This window comes from Harpia harpyja, chromosome 7 (genome assembly GCF_026419915.1).
Source record: "Harpia harpyja isolate bHarHar1 chromosome 7, bHarHar1 primary haplotype, whole genome shotgun sequence".
In the NCBI taxonomy this organism is placed as follows: domain Eukaryota; kingdom Metazoa; phylum Chordata; class Aves; order Accipitriformes; family Accipitridae; genus Harpia; species Harpia harpyja.
In genome coordinates, this window is record NC_068946.1 from 2098393 (window position 1) to 2112645 (window position 14253).

The following is a 14253-nucleotide window of genomic DNA, read 5'->3' on the forward strand; positions in this document are numbered from 1 at the left end:
GAATAGAGTGCATTTATTGCTCCTAAAGAAATTTTTCTTTAAAAATAAGGATGACATGCATCCCTGCAAGATTACTATAGAGTTATGCTGAGGAAAAATTTGTTTTCAGGTGCCTATAGCTGCTGTTTCTTTAGTCACCAGGAAGGCAACCTCTTCCTCATGGTCTAGATGAATGGCTGCTTCTCTCAGCAGATCCAAACTGTTCTCATCAGCATTTCTGTTTGTTTCTTTTATCTTCTCTGTCCTCTTTCTGTGCCCACTAAACTACTGTGATCGAAATCCTTATCTTTGCCTGTGCCTAGGCTTCTGATTTGTTCTTTATTTTTCCATTATGCGCTTGCTCTTCCAACTAATTTCTTGGAATATCAAATAGATCTTTCTGATTAGTCACAGTGAGAGGGGTTTGATTAGCAGCATCACTGCATTATGCATGCCTAGCACAATTTCACACTCACCACAACCCATTCTGACACTCATTTCCTGGAGTCCTGGGGAGCAGACAGGATTAAATGTGACCCACCTATTTCAACTACTGCCCAGCCCATGCACCTATGGCCAAAAGCATCCCTGTGCCTGTGCCTTCACGTGCTTCCACCACTCTATTACACTATGCTTTGCCAGAAGATGTTATCTTCCAGAAAAACAACATGCTGAAGTTCACAGGGAAGGAGTCCTTTCAGAGCACCCAGCATTTTCAGTAGACAGTCACCATCACTGGCTTTGGTTATAACTCAGGCTAATTGTGATCTTTCATTCAGTGCTAGTGAGGCCATGAAGACCATTTAAGATGCTTTAATAGGATCACTGCACTTGAGTCTGGCTCTAGCTTGTTTAACATAGCAGTCTGGCTATAACAGCAATCAGCAGAGAGGGCACTGTTCTTGCTAGGGAGCTATCTTTGGCTGCTTTCCTTTCAGTCCAGTCTCACCCACCAGCAGTAGTTATGCACCAGAAACCTATCAGTATTTATATCAACAAACATGTCCCTCCCCTCCAGGCTGATAAATCTCATTCTTATCTGTTGCCATACCTGCTTCATTATATACATGCCGTTTTCTAACAGGATATTGTTTCCACTTCTTCTAGATTGAAGAATCTGGATAGAAAAACTGCAGTGGTCATTTCTGTATGTTTCTTTAATGTAAAGCTGCAGTTCATCAAGATTGTGGAGCTGTTTCCAACTGTTTTGAGATGCATCCCTCATTCTGCGCATGCATCCAATTGTTGAAGTTGCTTAGAAAAGGAACTCTATTGTAACACGTGCTCCTTGAAAGTCTCTCGTGCAACGTGCTTGAGGACATATTCTTAGAGCATGCTGCTGTAAATGTTATATAACTGTGAAGAATTCAAGTATATTTATATGAATCAACACTAATGTAATCAAGAAGAGAATATGGCTTGATAACCTATGTAAATAGTGGAACTGGATACCCGTTTATTTGTAATCCAGCTTGAAGCTACATTCATCCCAAGGAAGGATTAAATATCTGTAGTTTACTCAACTTTTAGCTGTATACAGACACTACCAAATATTTCTTTGCTCCCTGTGAATTTTCTTCCTTTAAAGTATTCTGCAGCCTTAGTAACGCACCAGTGAGGCTGTAATACTTGCAAAAAGACTACCTTGTTTCACATTGTCACCAGGTAATGAATAATGAAAGAAAACTTTGAAATCATGCTTGAGAATGTTTCTACATAAACGATTGCCTGCCAGTCTTGGCTCTATGAAGTATTCAACATTCCTTACAAGAATATAAAAAGAAAATCGGATGTGAGAATATTTGCATCACAAATTCAGTTACACAAGTAAAGTTTCCTGACCTTATGCTCTGCAGTCCAGCAGGCAAACAACAGTTTAGAAATTATGGCAAATTGTTTGGAATTAAATATTCAACTGGAAGCTTTTCCTCATAGTTCAGACAGAGGTAAACTTTGAACTTTTGTGATCTCAAAAGGTTTTATTTCCTTTAAAATCATATCACGCCCATTTATTTTTCCTATTTCAGTTAGTTATGTGCTCCCAGGTACTAAGAGAATCTAAACGCATCAGCCAACTTCAACTGATCAAATGCATTTTTGAAGCTGACATATTGCCTGGGAAGTCATCTTCCTGACTTCCAGCCTAATTCATTGTGCTTCCCAGATTTAGATCATGGTGGAAATTTGGCTCTGGCTTACAGCCACGCAAACCCAGTAACTTTAATGAGTTTCCATGTGCATAAGTGAGGACATTCCACTTGACTTGCAGAGGCAGATGTTTCACTTTAATGACAGCTAATCTAAAAGCCATTTCTTTTACTATCATTCCCCTGCGGAAGATTAACTGTGTTATCATTGTACTGCTTCTGCATCAAGCAATTTCCAATTTGCCAGGGCTCTGAGGAGTCACTGTCACCATTAATTTAATGTGTTACATGAAATTATCCCTGGCATTATAGTCTGCCTTTGGAGTCTTGGCTATTTCAATTATATTTCAGCTAAACTGTTCTATGTTGGAATCTGTTGGTTCAGTCAGCCATTACTCAATGACACCTTAAGGAAAGTGACTCATTACTTAGAAGGCACAGCACTCCAAAGCTGTGGGGTTCGGAAGGCTCTTTCTCCTCCCACTCCTGCTGTGCATTCCAGGAATGACTTTTTCATATTCATTTGTTCTGTAGGATGCCAAAGAATACTGCAGACCTGCACCTGCCTCACAGATGTGTACAACTCTGACACCCCAAGCACAGGACCAGTGGTTTATTTGATCACAAAAGTGCTTGGAGGGTAGAAGACAAATACAGGATGATATTGCTGTTTGTAGCATTCAGCAGTTGAGAACATACGAGAACAGGTGGGGAACAAATTGCCATCCCAAATGGCAAGGTTAGAGAACACGAGCCAGTCCCAAAGACACATCGGCAGAGAGCGGAAAACAATCATGGTCATAGTGACATTCTTTTCGGTTTCTCACCAATGGACTGGCAATAGGCATACAAATGAAAAAAACACAGCTTCTATTCTGGTCAGCTGCCATTGCCCAGTCTTGGCCTTCCCTTTTGTCATAGCCTGCTGCCACTGACCCTCTGGGTTCCACGCCTTAATACAGATGTATAACCTACACATCTAAGACACATGCAACTATTTAATTTTCAATTAATTTGATTTCCAAAGTTTATTTTGTCTATATGATGCATGGACAAAAACTTCCTTGAGACCTTGACAAGTCTACTCTGTGTTCCTGAGAACCACTGAGTACTTCTTCTGCATGCAATGCAAGACTGAGTTTAACCTGCCAGATTAGCTGTGGCTTTAGGTGTCTTACCATCCAACCCGATCATTTTTTTATTTGGATGTTCCCTACACGATTTCAAAAAATGAAGAGTTACAGAGAATAAACTAGCATAAGGATTTCCCCACAGACTGTAAAGGAAATTAAGAACAGTATCTGATAATTTATAAGTTTGCATGTCTCATTCCTGAACTGCATCACAGTAAATGAGAAAATTTAGCTGTAAAGCCAGAGGGGGAGTATAGTAGGGAGCAGGAAACACAGGAGGATGTTAATGATTCCATTCCATTCCTGTTTTGCATTTTGTTATGCCCCTCAGTTGTACTTTCATCTGCAGGTCAGTGCTGCATATGCCTAATGCAACCTAGCAAATATGCTTCACAGGTGTCACATAGCATGATGTATAGGGCTCTCAAGTCACAAGTAAGCCACGTTTTTAGATCCAGATCAGTAGCAGATAAAATGAAAAACTGACAGCGATTCATATTTTCCCACTAAAAATTACCATCTCATAGAGCATCTTGATTGCTTAGAAGCCTCAGATGTCATATTATAAGACATTCAAACACTGGTAATATACCCAATATGTTCTCTAAAAGTCGCATTAAAATCTTACGATATTAGGAAAACCTCTGAGTGCTGGTAATTGTGTAGGGTTTGTTCTTTTAGTATAGAGTTTTAACAATAGAAACATTTATACCTTACCATTTTCTCTTTTTTTTTTTTTTTTTTTTTGCAACCTTGCCAACAGTATTTTTGCTGTTTCTTTTCTTCTCATGCATCATTTGTCCATTCTTGGGCAATGAAATCTACTTACTGGAGAAACCAGGTAATTAGCCATCTACATAAATTGCCCTGTGTCTACATCATTAATTTGTTTGGATGTTTTAATTGATTGCATTCTCAACTGTTTTGGATGGCTTAAATGCCAGCTAATGCAATCCAATTAAGCCTCTTAATAAACCTGACTGATGAACTGCAATATAATCACACATCAAGTAGAGATGTAGAGGGAAAATGCCACAGAACTGACAGTTTAGAATAGACTCTGCCATTTTGAAAGACCCAAATCACTTCTCGACAGGGAAACTTCTAATTGACTATAACTGGTGGTGGATTTGCTATCCAAGATCTGATTCAACACACCTTTTAAGCGCACGCTTAAGCCAATTCCTATCCACAAAACATTTTTCATAGAATCATAGAACAGCCCAGGTTGGAAGAGCCCTCAAAAGATCACCTGAGCCAGCCTCTCGTGGGAAAGGGAGCCTAGACAAGATTATCTAGCACCCTGTCTAATCGCACCTTGAGAACCTCCAGTGATGGGGACTCTACCACGTCCCTGAGGAGGCTGTTCCAGTGATTGATTGTTCTCACTGTAAAAAAAAAAAAAAGAAAAATTTCTTTCTTGTATCAAGATAAAATCTTTCCCAGTGCAACTTCCACCTGTTGCCCCTTGTCTTCTACACGCGGCTCCTTGTGAAGAGAGAGCCTCCATCCTCTTTGTAGGCGCCCTTCAGGTACTGGAATACTGTGACAAGGTGCCCCTGAGCTTTCCCTTCTATAGGGAGAAAAGACCTAAATCCTTCAGTCTTTCCTCATAGGGTAGGTTCTCCAGCCCTTTGATCATCATCACCCTCCTCTGGACCTTCTCCAGTCTGTCTGCGTAAGTCTGTTACTGACTGAGGTTCCTCCCAAGAGATTTCCCTATAATTGTCCTCTCCATTCTGTAATATTTGCTAAAATTTATTGCCATTTCTGAAATTATTTATTTCCTAGACTTTTCAAACTCATAGGGACATCAATTTATTTAACTCATAGACATCTAAAGAGTTTAATCAACAAATATGTGAAGCAATAAGAGTCCTAGAGGTAAGATTAGGAGTTTTTATTCCACATTTATTTTAAGCTAAGCTAAACTAAGTAGTAATTTTACCAGAAAACTGCCTTTTAATAGTCTGTGATCAGTCACCTGACTACCAACTGTAGAGTTAAGGTTTCTCAAGTTGATTGTATTGCTATTATTTTTATTATATTACACACAAGACCTTATTAATGAAGGCTCTAATTCTACAAACACTGGACCACTCATATTTCCAAAGATTCTCATACTATAGGCATTGCAATAGGGGCCAAAAATTTAAAACAAGCAAACAAACAAACAAACAAACAAACCCAACAAAACTAACAAAATGCAGCAAAGAAATAAAACAGATAAGGTGGGAGAGAAGAAATTAACAGTAAATACTGTAGACACTTTCTAAAAATCATCTAGCATTTTTTTAAATTTTGAAAAGCCTGAGTCCTTTTACCTAAAAGAATGAGTTAAGAACATATGTAGACTAAAGGAATAAAGAAACTCAGTGTTGTCAGCTTATCCTGGAGAAGGTAGCAACTTGATAATTATCTCTAGGTAGCAGCAATACAAAGGAGATTTCAGGCAATATAGGGGCCTCTTAAAAAAAAAAAAATTCAAACAAAACTGGATGAGGCAGCTAAAAGTTAAGCTCATATTGGAATATGATGCAAACTTCCAATAGTGCCCTGCAAGCAACTTACTTAAAGATGGCATAGTGTCTTTATGTCAGCTCTGGAGGTCTTTTTCTAAACCCAAACAGAGGTTACAGATTTAATGGAGTAATCTGTGTGAAATTCTCTGATCTGTTCTGCCAGATACCAGACAAGACATAATAGCTCCTCTAGCATCAATGTCTATTAATCTAATATTGACTTTGATTCTCTGTGACTTCGTTTCATCTGTAAAATGGGGATAATACTCTATTTCAGATGCTTGTCAGTATCTCTTAGTTCTGGGTACAAAGTGATGTGAAGATTACGTTATTTTTACATTTTACATTATTGTAGAAGAGCTACGGATTCTCATCAAACCCCTTCCCCAATCAACATTGCTGGTAAAGGTCACCCCTCTGTTCTGTGTCTGATACCCACTTGTTTATTTGTGCAACTGCCTCTGGCACAAGTAAAGGCAGAGCCTCAGCCCTTAGTGGGAACAAGAAAGCATCCTGGGCATCCCACGGTATGCAGCCCGCTGGTAGAGATTTTGTGTTTAATTTGTTGACAATGGCAAGGGTTAAGAAGCAATAAAAGCATTTAGATACCTTCCTACAGGCATGACACTGCCTAAGTTTTAGCCCCAGAGTCTTTGCTGTACTTTGGAATGCACATGCCATTTAGGCACACCCTGTACTGCAGGCAGAGTTGGCTGCTTCTGAGAGCGAACCGTATGCCAACCAACTAGTACCTAATGCAGAACTAACCACAGAGGTGCATCCAGAATCCAAATCCTTTTCTAGTGGGCAGTCAGGTACCTCTGCATCTCCAGAGCCAGGGTCCGTTCCTGATGTAAGGCACCTCCAGCAGTTACTACGTGAAAGAAATGACCAGACGTCTCTGCCTTCTTTTTTCCTGCAGGTCCTGATACTGCCACAACCACTTTCCACACAACCACCGATTGTTCATTCAGGATGCAAGTTTAATACATCTTCAGGCTAAATGATGCGGCACTTCTAGTTTCCACAACAGTGTCCTAATCATCAGTGGGCATGCAAGAAAGAGGCAAGGTATGGGCGAAAAGGGGAAGTTTGCTGAAAGTTAAGCATATTTATAAGCATTTTGATAACTCAGGACTTCACACCATGGACAGTCTTGCTGAAACCTAGTGTAACGATTTATTGAAGAAGGTCTCATGGTTTGGTCTTCTGTGTTCAATTAAATGATATGTACCTGGTGTTTAAATGCATATGGCTATGGTTATATACTCTAAATTTATTCAACTGGTCTGAATGTCTTTCCTTGGAAAATGGAACTATCTTCTGTCATTTGTAGGATATAAACAGTACATTTAATGGATATTACAGCCGAAATTTGTATGCGCTCCGTCGCTGAAAATAATTTCAAGTAAAATATCTTAAATTCATTTTGTTTGTAATACATCTTCCCATACAGCAAAATAATGCAAAAAATATACCTTTTAAGTCATGCACATAAAATTTTAAAACATTGTGTCATTAAAAATGTAATTGCAATATTCCTCACTGTACTGAAATTAAGTGTATGGAAAATGAGACACAGCCTTCCAGAGTAAGTCTTCCCACCATAGATACTTGAAAAATCTCTTGGGAAAGACGTAAAGCACGTCATGTAAAATGAGAACTTTCCTAAGAATGAACTACTGTAGTAGGACGGACTTTTCTAAATGCTAACAAGCTAGGAAATCATCTTGTCCACTTAAGGACAGTATTGCTCGTGCCTGCCGCACAATCTATTTCCCAGTCTAGATATAAAATCAACTGATTTCAGATATGGTTGAAAGGGTTAATTCTCCCTGATAAGTCTCTGAGCAGAGCATTTAATTCATTGGGCATTCTAAGCCACCTGTGCATGAGAGTGAATGTACAAGGGAAAGAGAGAGGGAGATGTAGGCACAGTACTTTGCAAGACCATTATTGGGCAAAGCCTGTTAAAGAGATCAATGCTGATAATAAGAATAAGCATTTGTTTCTGACTGCCAGAAGATGTAAACATTCTAATTACATCCCAGAAACTACACAAGCCACCTGACCTCTGCAGCTGAAAAAACATTCTCCACAAGACAGAGGTAAGACAACTTCACATTTTTACCTGCTTCTCTGTGTAAAGTGCATGCCTTTAGAAATTCATTGCAGAAATCACTGCATACCTTTTATACATAATACCACTAATGTCTGACATTTTTTTCTTCTGATGTTCGAAATATCATTATCTCTAAAGGGAGGGCAAGTGAAGAGTTTTGAAACATCATCTAAACTTCAAATCATCTAAACTTCAAGGTTTTCCCAATTTTAATCTATTTCAGATGTGCACCTACTAGGACTTATTTACACTGCACACATCTAGTAGCAACCAGCTATGAGAAAATATTTGAGTACTGATTTTTTTTTTTTTTATGCTAGTTGACAGATGAGAGGGTTACACTGGCTCTCAAAGACAAACTCATTTATTTTTGAGCACAATGAGTTATCCTCTGTAGTCGGCATCCCTGCTACAGTAAATCAAAGGGTAGCATCCAGCCATTGTCTTGGAGTCATGCATTGTGCTCATTTACTGGGGGCTAGGCTGTTTGTTTATTTGTTTTTAATGTTATCCTATAGCTTCAGATTGTCTTCTGTATTTAAAGTAAATGCATATACTAGGCTCATTTCTATCAGTTTCTTAAATACTCCTTTCACTCTTCAGAAGGCAACTGCTTAGACTGAGGTTAATGAAGACATTTACTAACATTCAACAGTACTGGAATAGTTATACTGTTTTGGTTACTAAACAAAACTAGTGATGTTGATAGTAAATCTGACAATTTTAGACATGCATTATAAATCTTGGTTCAGGTGAGTTTTCCTATTTAGATTAATTCATATACACAGAAGAAATATATCTTTGTATCTGTGTAACCCGAACATTGAAACCCAGGTCACAACAGAGTACGAAATATTTGTTATCCATCAGTAGCAGAATCCAAAGCAATAGAATCAAAGTGAAATGCAAAGCTGGAATGCAAGGTAGCATAAGCATGTGCTTTGCCTATTAGCACATTCATTTACATTCTTTATTGTGCCCCCACTAGAACTAAGGTGTCACCCAGTCCTAGAACTCTTGTAAGTTAAATAGAACACAATATCCCATATTGCTGTGTTTTCCTCTATTGAAAGAGGAAAGGGCTCAGAAAGAAATCAGAAAGGAAAAAAGCAGACATGTAGGACAAAAAAGTATGAAATCCATTGGTAAACTACTTGTCCTTGTTTTCTCACCTATGGATGACTTTTCAAAACAAGCTGCTTTTGCTGTTTGTGTCAGAGACAAGGAAAACATCTTTCCACAGAGCAATTCTTGTTGATTTACTATTGGAAGAAAACTGTCCATCCAACACACGTTATAGAATTTTTGCTTCCTAGAGTTTGCAGTGTCCTCCTTTTTGCATGTGTGAGTCAAAAATCCCTATGTATGTTGTTTGTATACATGCATACATTATAGAATTGGGAAATGAAACAGTAAGAGAAATTTTCCAGCTAATCAGTTCTCATTTCTAAAGCCAGAGTCAAAACAAATGATCAACAAGTACTAAAGTAACGCCCTTTCTGCAAGATTTGTGCTGAATTTTCAGAGACATGATTGCATGATGAAGTGCAGGGTCCTTTCCAGTCCTTCCTTGGAAGCTGCATCTGCATTATGCCGGTTTGACAATAGTGCTGCTGTATCAAAACAGAGATAGCTCTTCACACTTGGATGTGCCAGCAATACGCAGAACAGAAGGCTTGGCCGTTCCAGGGGGATAAATTTATAGAAAAGTTACACATCATAGCCACACCACACTCCACTAGGACTTGCATGGAATTGTTGTGGAATGTCACATTGCAAGTAGTTGCCAAGGCCAGCCCATTAGAGCCCTTCAAAAACCTCTGCATTAACCACCACGTACAGAAGTGATGTCAGAAGTTACATGCCTGTGTCACTTTAGATGACTGCCCGCCATCCAGAGGTATGTGATTTTCCCTCACATCTTAGTATGGGTCAGTTTATAAGGAGATACAAAGTGTAACAGATAGAGATGGATACCTTGTTTCCGTGGTAACAATACTTAAGACACATCATACTAAAGATGATGTCAGCACCATGTCCTGTTTGATATTTATTGCTTTAGGACACGGAGTCATTTATACATTTGATATAGCTGATTAATACCTGCATGAGAACTCCAGAGCACTGGCTGGGAAATAACTACTCTATTGTTCATACAGTCCCTGATTTTCTTGGAGTATAGAGAGAGTAGCAACCATCAGAACATCTATTCAGATGACCAAGCACATTCAGTTACATCAGTACTAAACACAATAAATTGTCTTAGTGCAACCTGCCTAAGTTGTTGGGAGAAGGTCATAGTCAGCACTGCGGAAAGACTGTGCAAAACCTCAGGATGGCAGGGAACTAAATGAGGTAATGTATTCTCATAATCCTAGCACAGGGTTTATGAGGTACACATCACCGATGGTAAAGCAAACATATGCAGAGAAAAAAAAATGCACAACCCTTCACAATTTTTATCTTTAGAATCAATTCCTTCTAAATGGAGAGTTAAAGCTCAATTTGACATTGCAGGCAACTAGGACATAGCAACCAAACTTCTGAGAAAGGTAGTAGTATCCTTGAATACTATCTTCTCCCAGTGCAGTGTCCCAGGTATACCTATGGTTATTCCAGATTCTCCAAGGGAAATATGAAAGCAGAAATATTCACAGCCCTGAATCAAGTACAGTCTCCCAGGCAAGTAAGGCAAGGGCTCAACTATTTGCTGTTCAGGGCTGGAGCTCTCTGACCATAAATTCCTCCCCAACTTGAGAAACTTTCCCAAGAAGAAAAGCATTGCATAAGAACTCCAGACAGTTCCCTCTCTCTCTCTCGGAACCACAATAGTTCTGTGAAGTTGGGATGCCTTATGCCTGAGGAAGCACCTCTTTAGTAAATAGTCATATATGGGGTCTTAAAGTTCACAGTAAAAACATCCTAAAAGGAGGCAGTCATCCAGATTGGCTACTCAAGCCCCACCCATCCAGGATCCAAGTGTAAAAATCTATGATTTGAGGCTTTTTTTAAAGTGCAACCCTGCCCTTGCAAGATCTTTACAAATCCAAAATCCAGTAACAGAAGCAGCTCTTTTAGTTACAAGCAAGAGGAAAGGGAAAAATCCTTTCAAAGTAGTCCAATAGAAACAGCAAATGCCTCATTGCTTCTATATCTTGCATCTGCATTGCTTTGGGGAAAGAGCATGTTTTCCAGTAACTGAAAACCCCTACTGTTTCTCAATTTCTGGAAGAAGAAATCTCCAGATTGGTGTTCACCTTCACAGTATTGCAAAGAGAGATTACACTTCTAAAGCTAATTTGTAAAACAAGGGTCTAATGGATTGTGAACTAGACCAGCAGATGAAAGACTAGGACACGAAAATTTCTGTAGGCGGTGACTGCCATTGTAACTTTGGCAAGTCACAACACTTCCCTGTGCCTCAGTTTCCACCTTAGGATATAAAGGAACTGCTTTTAGCAATTTCCAGTTGAAATGCACCACAGAAAGAAAAAAATTTTATGAATAATTTAGTCAAATGTGAGGTTTAGGGAAAAAATAACAAGAAAACCCACTTCTAATTTGCATCATCAGATCTCCTTTGCCATAAAGGCTACAAGGTGATACTGAGACGGTGTCAGAAACCAAAATAGGTCTTTTGCCTTAGAAGCAATGAACAGGGACCTCACTGCACTAGTGGAGAACTGTCAAAATGACAGATTACTCTATTTCAGTGACCACACAAAGTTGCTCAAGACAAATCAAAATTAATGATTCTGCAAATATGTCCTTTACAGTTGCTGGTGCTTTTCCTCATACAGAAGAGAAGCGCTTTTTTTTTTTTTTTTTTTTTTTTACTTACAGCACAGCAATCTAAATACTTGTTACCAGATTTCCCATCATGAAGAGAAACATCAAATGAAAACAAGATACATCATTCTTAAATCAAATCATACTGTCTGGTATTGCTATCTCTGTGCCTATCAACGTGTATTTTATAGCTCATGTCTCCCCTCACAAACTTCAGCACAAAGCAGAAACGCATCATGTCACAAGATTCTCTCACACCCATAGAAGTCCTTTACAAAATATTCAAGCCTTCCCACCCTCAGCATGTCTATACTCAGGGCATAATTCTGCTCTCACACACATAATTACAGCTCCCTTGACTGCCTTTAATATTAGCTCTGCTTGCCCCTCCTTAGGGGGGGGAATTTGCCGATAGATGCATCGAGTAGAAGAAAAAATACTTCCTTCTCAGTTAAAAGGTACAAAAGGATTCTCTTCAGGAATGTCCACATCAAATTTTCCCAGTGTCTTTCATCAGCAAGAGTGCTCAGTTGTTTATTTCACCAGTACCTTAAGAACAACAACCAATTTCAGCTTCTTAAGGTCCAGCACATGGGATTTTGTTATCTGCTTTCTGTATATTCTGTATAAATTTTATTGTCTGAAAGCACACACCAATGGGATGGATGCTCATTAGTTGCAACAATTGTTCCTAAGCCTATGGGCTGTTCTGATTGTATTCAGAGCCTGTATCGGCTCTGCCTCACTGTCAGGCACATCTTATTGGCTTCCAATTGACTTGGTTATACTTGCCTGGAAAAGACAATCTATATATACCTATGACACTTAAATTATGTGCTGTGCTTGCCAATCAGTCCAAATTTGAATCTTAAGAGGATAAAAACAACTTTTCCCAATAGAAAATGGTATTAATAGTCAGGCACTTCCTTTACTTCTCTGCAACAGCTGCGAACTTCTGGATGACTGCTTTGGGTTATGCACTGCTATTGCTCACCCAGATGCTGACTTAGTGTAGAAAAACAGGTAAAAAACCAATTTAAAATAGGACGTGAAGGAACATGATAAACTTACTAATCCATTTTCTCCCTTTTCTGACATTCTCTAACCCAGAACAGGCTCAGCACTACCTCAACCATTTGTCACTGATACCTGGCTGAGAACTGACAATGGAAGTATTTTCATTACAAATACTAAGCAGTTTATTTCAGAGCTAAACTGCAAGAGTAAAAGAAATAAAAAATATTTGTCAGTACTGACTTTCCAGTCTAATGTTCAGCTTGGCCTAGCATAACCTTTAGAAAATGCAAGCCAATGCCATTGCTACACCCAAAGCTCCTTGTACTTCCTATTGGAAAGAGTACACCTTTTCCTCAGCTCTACAAGGAAGTGAAGCCATTAGAGATACAGGAAGAGATTCTTGATATAGTTCCCACTTCCCCAAAAATTTAAAAAAAAAAAAAAAAAGAAGGAAAAAAGTTTTTCTTTATGATTAGGTCAATGCTTTTTGAGGGAATCTATGAATTTTCTAAAAGACCTATATTCTTGGTGCTCATGTACAACCCAAATTAAGTCACTTTGGGCCATGTTCAAATAATTTATACAGATGTTACTTAGGACTTTGTAAGTCCTCTATCTCTTGATTACAGGGGGGCCTAGTGTCTGCAGGCTGAGTAGCAGGCAGTCTGAATCACTCATAGCATTCCTAGCCTCAGAGACCGTGTTAGTCACAATGGCTACAACAGGCATGCATAGAAAGCAGTAGGAATAAAGCTCTTCAATTCTTGGCATCTTGATTCGCCACCGGTGAAACGGGCAAAGTAATACCCTTTGGTATCTTATAGCCATGTTACAAGAATAACTACATTAAATCCTGTGAGGTGCTTGTCTGTTGCAATAGTATGGACCTTAACTAGGTAGACCTTCCTCAGAGCCAGCTTAATTGTAAGGTAACAATAAAGCTGTTCAGCAATAAGGAAGATTCGCATCCATAGGAAACTAATCTTTTGTTAGCTGTACAACTTCCTGCAAATAGAAATAAGAGCTCACTTAACTCATTAAATGTATAGCGTTGTCCTTAAAAGCAACCTTCCCTTCTGTAGCTAGTTTTCACATATGGACACCCAGGATCTGCAAGTGCATGCGTTTCTTTCAGATCCTTGTGTTCTTATACTCCTCTTCAGATGGTGGGATGAGAATAGCTGCCTTCACACTTCACAGAAGCCTAAGATTAACATGGCTCTGAAAAAAAAAAAAGGCAAATTCTCATAGGGGTTTTGAGGCAGAGTAGCGACTAGAAGAGAAGACTTAGACTCCTGGCAGAAGACACTGGCATTCATCGTTTCCTACCCCATTGACGGAAACAGGTCTGTGTTCACATTCTTGGAACACTCTGCGTGTACGTTCCCAGTAAACAGGGCTGCCACAAAGAGATCCTGCTCTGCCCTCAGCCCTTCCTCCCAAGTACACACAAAACTTGGAATGCTGGTGAAGCGCTCGGGTTGAGAGAGGTACCAACCTTAAAATTTGTACAGTGTGAACTTTGGCAGCAAGTTACACTAGCT